This window comes from Alexandromys fortis, unplaced genomic scaffold, assembly GCF_014885135.2.
Source record: "Alexandromys fortis isolate MF-2015 unplaced genomic scaffold, M_Fortis_MF-2015_v1.1 scaffold_5, whole genome shotgun sequence".
Taxonomy (NCBI): Eukaryota; Metazoa; Chordata; class Mammalia; order Rodentia; family Cricetidae; genus Alexandromys; species Alexandromys fortis.
This window is the reverse complement of record NW_026067924.1, coordinates 14317675-14325411: the sequence shown is the minus strand read 5'-3', so window position 1 is coordinate 14325411 and position 7737 is coordinate 14317675.

The following is a 7737-nucleotide window of genomic DNA, read 5'->3' as shown; positions in this document are numbered from 1 at the left end:
CCTGGTAAGCCAGCTCGTGGGCTACGCAGAATATTAGAAATGGGTTAGAACAATATGTAAGAGCTAACCAATAAGAAACTGGAACTAGCCGGGCCAGGCAATGTTTGAAAGAATACAGTTTCCGTGTAATTATTTCTGGGTATAACCTAGCCATGCGGGCGGCCGGGTGCCGGGGACGCAGCCCTGCCGCTCCTATTTCAACATAATCATAAAAACAAAACTTACAGAATGATAAAAATTGCACAGGTAATTCATCTCCCTGTCTGAATACTACACCAAGAAGACAATAGTGTTATATAGGGCTTGTAGTTACCAATATCCACAATATAAGAACACAGATGAGATGCAAAAGGAGATGAGAATAAAAAGCAGTCACTTGAAACACATGAGTACTGTCAGAAGTGCTGCAGACCTGGGACTGTGTATGTTCCCAAAAGACTTAAAGGAAAAGACGAACATAATGAATGAGTGACTATGTACTAGGAATCTTAGCAGAAAATGATATACACAGAAATAGAAGTCTAGCAACAAAAACTGAAGTGTCTTAAGAAGAGCAGTATTTTTGTAACGGTGCAAAGAACAAATGCAATAAACAGAAAGAAATTACAATCACAGTGGACAATAACCTGAATGTATTAGGAAATATTCAAAATGGTGTAAGTACTCCAGCTGAAAGGCAGGTCTAAGAATGGAGCTTAGAGGTACAGTGCTTGCCTAGTGTGCTCAAGACCCTGTGTTCAGGAACTGGTACAACCACTCCGTTGCCGCCACCACCAACACAGTTACTACTATGCTGCTGGCTTATAAACCAAAGAGCAATATTTCAAATAACAATAATAGACTTCTGTTATATGCTGTAAATAAGGAACTAATTTTGAAAATATTTACTATGCCAATGTGAAACCAAGAAAGCTAGAAAAACCCCATTTAGGTTGATTTAGGTCAAGTCGACCTCGGAATGAGGAAAATCTCCTGGGAGGAAGTTGTTGATAGACAATATTAGAGGCATCGAGTCTATGAAAAGGTCCAGGGATGCTAATGCTTGCACACCTGACACCAACGTGTCAAAGGAGAAGCAGACACACTCACCACTTTAGAGAATGAGTTTCACACTCAGCACTTTAGAGGGTGGGTTCAACAGTGCCAAGAAAGGGCAGATGAAAATGTAGAAAACGAAATAGACATTGGAAAGTGTGTCCAGTGACTGAGTTAGACCAAAGTCTTGGCCACAAATATCTACAAACAAAAGCAAACTGTGTATAAACAGGACACAAAGCAGGAAAGAAAGCTTTTGACATAGTGTGTGTGTATTAAAATCAAATGCTTACGTAGATGTTTCTGGTTTTGAAATGCATACATTGGAGAAGAAAGATAGAGAAAATCAATAACTTAAGCTTTCTTCCCAGGAAACTAGAGAAATGGCAGCAATTTAAGCTGAATTCAAGCAGAAAAATAAGATAATACATGCTAGAGCAGAAATAAATGCAACCGAGGACAGAAGAATGATATTAAAAATTGACAAAAGCAACAATGGGCTCTTTGAAAAGATCAATGAAATTGATTATCTCCTAGCCAGCCTGACCAAGATAAAAGAGGACAGTCACAGACGATCAATATCAGAAACAAAAGAAGGGCCATCACTGCGGAGCCAATGAGACTAGAGGGGTGTAAGAGGCGCTGTAAGCGCCATGCAGCCGGTAATTACAAATATTCCTCCGAAGAGCTTTGCTTGTGTGTTCCATTCTCCCTATAGCTGGGGACAATTAGGTGTTTCAGTGTTGTATCAAGTTATGTGTTCATTTGATGTTGCAAACCTGCAAATCTCAGTGAGTCTGTAGGACACCGTTTACCTCCCAGCCCACAGAACCCAGTGCTGATATTTCTCTTCAGATGATCCTTTCTGAATGGGATCCAGGATGAGTTCATTCTTATATGTCCATTCTAATTATCACCTGATTGTCAAGAGGAAGGGAGATCACAGAGGACCAAGACAGACCTTATGAACTATGATGAATTTAGCAATATTGCTCACATTCTTTTGGGTGTAACCAAATCACATCTCTTAACTACCATGAAATCTGAAGGATTTTAAGTGCTCATTAAGAAATCTAACATTTGGTAGTCAAAATAGCTCAGGTGGGATAGCACCAGACTGAAGAAAATATAACCTTGGATTTGTCATAATAGACCCATATATTCACAAATTATTATTTTCCCCATTCCTCCCACTATGTTACATACTGATTTGGCTTCTAAGACACAGATCCCTGTGTCTCTTGTACTTTCTGTATCCAGAATTCAAGAATACTTGAATGCCACTTAGCCTATTCTGGCCACATGGTTTTACTTCAGAACTGAGTTATATTATCTTTCATTTCCACCATATAGTGATAAAGTGCGAACAGAGAGTGCCAATAGATATGTTATATTTGAATATGAAGAATGGGAGAATATGATGGTTAGTTTTAAGTATCAACCTAGAATCACTGGGAAGAAAGCCTGAAAAAAGGAATTGTCTAGATCAGTTTATCCTGTTACAATGCCCATAGTGGATTATTTTGCTTGCCTTAAATATTGGGATGACCCGGCCCAATTGTGAACAGTATCATTTTATGGTCTGAGTCCTGAACTGTACAACATGAATAAAGTAAGTTGAGTATTAAGCAAGTAAACAAGGATTCACACATTTATTTGCACTCTGCTCTTGGCTGTGGAATTGATGCTTTAAATTCCTTCCCTGGGTTTTGGGCTGTTATGGACTGTAACCTGGACTTGCAAGCCAAGCACACCCCTTTTCTTCTGAATTGCTGCTGTCAGCTTTTGTAACACAGCAGTGGGAATGAAACCAGAGTAAGGCACACATAACACTGAGTGGTGTGGCAGTGTCAGCCTGTCCCTTGGCGGCTGTCATAAAGGTCCTCTAACTCACTGTAGGAAATTCTTTAGTCAGATCATGCCACCCTCTCTGGATAAAAGTTATTGACGTATTGTCTATCCTTTATGTACCCTAATTCTGGTTGGTTCTTGTCCTTCATTTCATTTGATGGTTGGAGCATATGCCATTTCTCAGGATTGCAAACTCTTATAGCCTGCCTACAAACAGAGCAAGCTTGGTTTAGATAATTGAAATCTCATAAATTGAGTCATGTGGATTCCTTGGCAATACAATTACAAAAAAGTGCTTTCTTCTGATCACTTCACGTCAAGTCAGTTGAATATGTTCATGATATCACTGAAAGTTGTTTCTATAACATAGTTGTGTCTGTTTTATAGAAACATCTCAGGTCTTTCTGAACTAAATGACAGGCTCATTGGCCTATCCAGAATCATGTGGTAAGGTCTTACTTTTCATCTGTGTTATAGGAGAATGAATCACTATTCATTCTGCTAAAACTCTCATCAGGACCTTGCCATTCAAAGCTTTTGAAAATTTCTCTTCATTCTTTGAGATCTAGAATTGTCAACTTTTCCAACTGGACAAGAAGCTAAATTTCTCAATTTTTCCCTATTGTCTTTCTCCTTGTTTTTGTTACAGGACTAAGGAATTTGGTGGCATATTTGTAGTGTATAATGCATATCAAGATGCATCCTACACTAAGAATATTCTTTTGACCATCCACTTGACAACAGATACAGCTCAGGAGGTACATAATGTGTGTCCAAGGTCGTTGTGTGTTCAAGGTGTGTTAAGTTTTTTTTTTTTTTTGCCAACTCCTTTGTCACTTTCACAAGCAGTACCTTCATAGCCATCACCTCTATAACTGTTACCTTCATGGCCAATACATTAATAATTATCACCTTTATAACAATCAACTTCATTGGCATCACCTTCATAACCACTACCTTTATAAACAACACATTCATTACTAACACCTTCATAGCCATCACTTTAATAATAAGCAATTTTATAACCATTGCATTCATAATCAATACCTTCATGACAATCACCTTCACTACTGAACCTCCATAACCATCACCTTCATAATATTTTCATAGCCATAACTTTTATGACAGTATCTTCATAGCCATCACTTTTATAATGAACATCTTCATAACCGTCACTTTTATAAAATACCTTCATAGCCATCACTTTTATAATCATCAACTTCATGACCACCAATTCTGTAACCATTACCTGCATAGCTCTCACCTCCATGACCAACACCTTCATGACTATCGTCTTGTAACCTCCTTCCACTCCCAGTTATTCTTCTGCCTGAAAAATACTCTCTAGAAATGTGTTTCATGTATTTTTTCTACAACATTCCTTTTGTTCTGGGTACAACTGTGTATTAGTTTGGATATGTTTTGTTCACCAAGGGGTCATTTGTTAGAGACTTGATATTCAATCTAGTAGTAAGGTGAAGGTATGGTGTTTTTAAGAGAGGGAGATTAGCAGGTCATTAGAGGGCTCTTGGAAGAAATTACTACAGTTCTCCTGATCCAGTCTTTCTTGCATCTCTTTTGAGAGACCCTTTGATGTCTCTGTTTTGCACTATTTCCTGCCATTGCGTTGCTGTCCACCATGAGTTCTGTTGGGTTTCAGTTTCCTCTGAATTGAAACATCCTCCCTGCATAGGGGGAAGCTCAATAGATTTAGGCGGACAACAAAAAGTATGTCTAGAAAAAATGGAATGCTGTGGAATAATACTCTTGTACACTGTAAAGATTTGTCACTCAGATTGGCTTAGTAGAAGACTGATTGGCCAATAGTCAGGCAGGAAGTATAGACAGGGCGACCAAACTAAGGATAATGGGAAGGAGAAGGATGGAGGGAGTCAGGAGTTGCCAGCTAGATGTCGGTGGAGCAGGAGATGAATGTGTCATGTTAATAAAGGTACTGCTACATAAGGAATATGGGTTAAATTAAAATGTTAGAGTTAGCTAGTAACAAGACTCTGCTATCGGTTGAGCATTTATGAGAGATAAGCATTTGTAAGTCAATTATTTGGGATGTGACCGTGAGAGAAACATCTGTTTACAGTGGAAACTTGAAAGAAACTGATAGATCTCTCCACAATTTTACAGAGGGAGTAAATAACTCCCTCTGTACATAGGACAGGGAGGGGCATGAGGGACACCAAGGGCACCAAGAGGCAAGAGACCTCTGACCAGTCAAGTTGCAGAGAGGAGAGATTTCTTGAATCTGTCAAGCTGCCTGCAAGATATCGAGAGAGCTCCAGAGTTGCAGCTTTCTCACACCTGTGCTGGGGGTGGGCTGTTCAGCAATAAAGCTGCCTTTGAAATGCCTATAAGTAACCATAAGCAACTCCTTATCCATACTAACTGATTTACTAAATTAAGCTTTTGTGCAATTGGTACTTTGCTCTGTTGTAATCTCCCTATCTGGAATGAGTAAACAACCTGAGTGTGTTGTGTCTCCTCAGGAAAGTCTTGCACAGTATAAAGTCCTTCATCAAAGCTGAACTGATACTGGTGGTATAGACTTGAGCCTCCAGAACTATAAATAAACACCATTTATTTATGAAGTGTCCAGCCTCAGGAGTTTTGTTACATAAATGAAAAACAGACTAATAAAGGTAGGCTAGCTTTTCTAATATCTGGAAAATTTTTGCTCCATCACACAGAGCCCAGAGAGTATGGTCACAGAGAACTCTTAGGGGATGCTCCTTAAAAATCTCGACTTTTCCATCATGTATTTCTGTATTCTGTAATAGTATTAATGTTACAGAAGTAGTATCATTCTTATATTTACATTGTAATAAATAAAAGGCATAAGGTCTATGACTGGAAAAACTGGACATTTTCAGTGTTCTCTAGTAGGGTTGTTTTTTTCTTTGTTTTTCTTTCATCCAGGGCAAGTGAGATAAGTTTGAAGTGGACAATGAAGGGGACTTGATATTTTTCTCCAAGAATTTGGCTTTGAAGCAACAAGAGCAAAGCTTACACTTTCATTGATGATGAAGTGAGGTGTGGGTGAATTTCCTATGAGTTTAAGGGACTTCTTCTAAGTGGGAGTGGCCTAAGATCATTTCAAAGAGTTACCTCCCAAAAGGACTAAGTGAGGAGGAGAGAGAAATCTCAATGTGAGGAATCTAAGATAGACCACTAAAGACCTGAGCCAGGCATGTCTTTGATCTTGGAAGAGAAAACATCATGTAGCCAAGAGATCTTCTCTGGAGTCTCCAGCATCAAGCACTCTGTGTCTGAATGAAGCAGAGAGGACACCATGTTTCAGCCACACCCACTCCTTCCTGAGGGGATAGGGCTTTACCTGTGTCAGCTGCTCACAGTGATGATTTCTGGGTGTGCATGGATAGGGCTCTGCTGTGTGCCTCTTTCCTGTTTGGGTTTTCATACATCTTGGAACAGCCTAGAGATTTTTTTTATATTGCACATCTGTAGCAAAACATAATTAGAATTGTAGGCAAGTTCAGACAAACCCACTGTCTGCCAGTATTTTCTAAAGAAAGCTGTTCTCTTCAACATCATCCCTGCCTTTGCCAATGCTGTTCTTTATTATTTAGCTAGGGAAAAATCACTCATGTAGATCCAAGAACACATGTTAGATTATTGACTACAAAGTTTTTATTAACTTGGAAAACAAATGAGAGCAGAGAATGAGAAGTTAAGTATGCACACTGTAATGTGAAAATGGAGGTGTGAAGGAAAGACTCTGCTCTTGCAGAAGACCTGAGTTTGGTCCCCAGCACCTGTGTTAGCACAACCGCCTACAAATTCAGGTCCAGGAATCCAATGCCATCTTCTGGTCTCTGCAGGCATTGCATATACATGACATACACTCATACAGACACACATGTATACACATACATAAAATACAAACAAGTTAAAATATGGAGAAGTGAGTATAATGCCAAACTGTTTAATCATAAGACTTGCTGTTAAATGAACCAATCAGCTAACATTTAAATAAGTGACATTATAGGGGCCATGCATTTTCTTTGTGTTCTTTGAATTCTGAGGTGTTATTGAGGGAAGTGATTTGACATTACGTGTTTCTGCAGCTGGGTTTCCCCAGTGCCAGATTTTGCCTGTGGAAATGGTCAGGATGTAACAGATACTATATATGTGTTGAAATAAGAGTGGCGGGGCTGCGTCCCCGGCACCCGGCTGCCCGCATGGCTAGCTTATGCCCGAAATAATTACACAGAAACTGTATTCTTTCAAACACTGCCTGGCCCGGCTAGGTCCAGTTTCTTATTGGCTCTTACATATTGTCCTAACCCATTTCTAATATTCTGTGTAGCCCATGAGTTGGCTTACCAGAGAGGATCTTAACCTGCGTCTGTCTGGAGTGGGAGCATCATGGCGACTCACTCACTCAGCTTCTTTTTCCCAGCATTCTCCTCAGTCTACTCCGCCTACCTAATTTTCTGTCCTATGAGGGCCGAGGCAGTTTCTTTATTATTAACCAATGAAATCAACAGATAAGATAAAAAGACCCACCTCCATCATTTCCCCTTTTTCTGTTTAAACAAAAAAAGAAAGGCTTTAACTTTAACATAGTAAAATTACATATAACAAAACAGTTATCAAGTAAGAATTACAGTTACAATATTTATATCTATTTTATCTCTTATCATAACTAAGGAAAACTATAACTATCTATTCATTCTTCAACTCCATCAAAGACTCCAGAAGGATATAATACTACCTAAGTAAACAAGAAATAAGAAAACTCTAGAAATGACAGAGACATCTCGCTGCCTGGACAGTCACCCAAAGTTCCTCTGTACCGTTGGGGCATCCATCTTC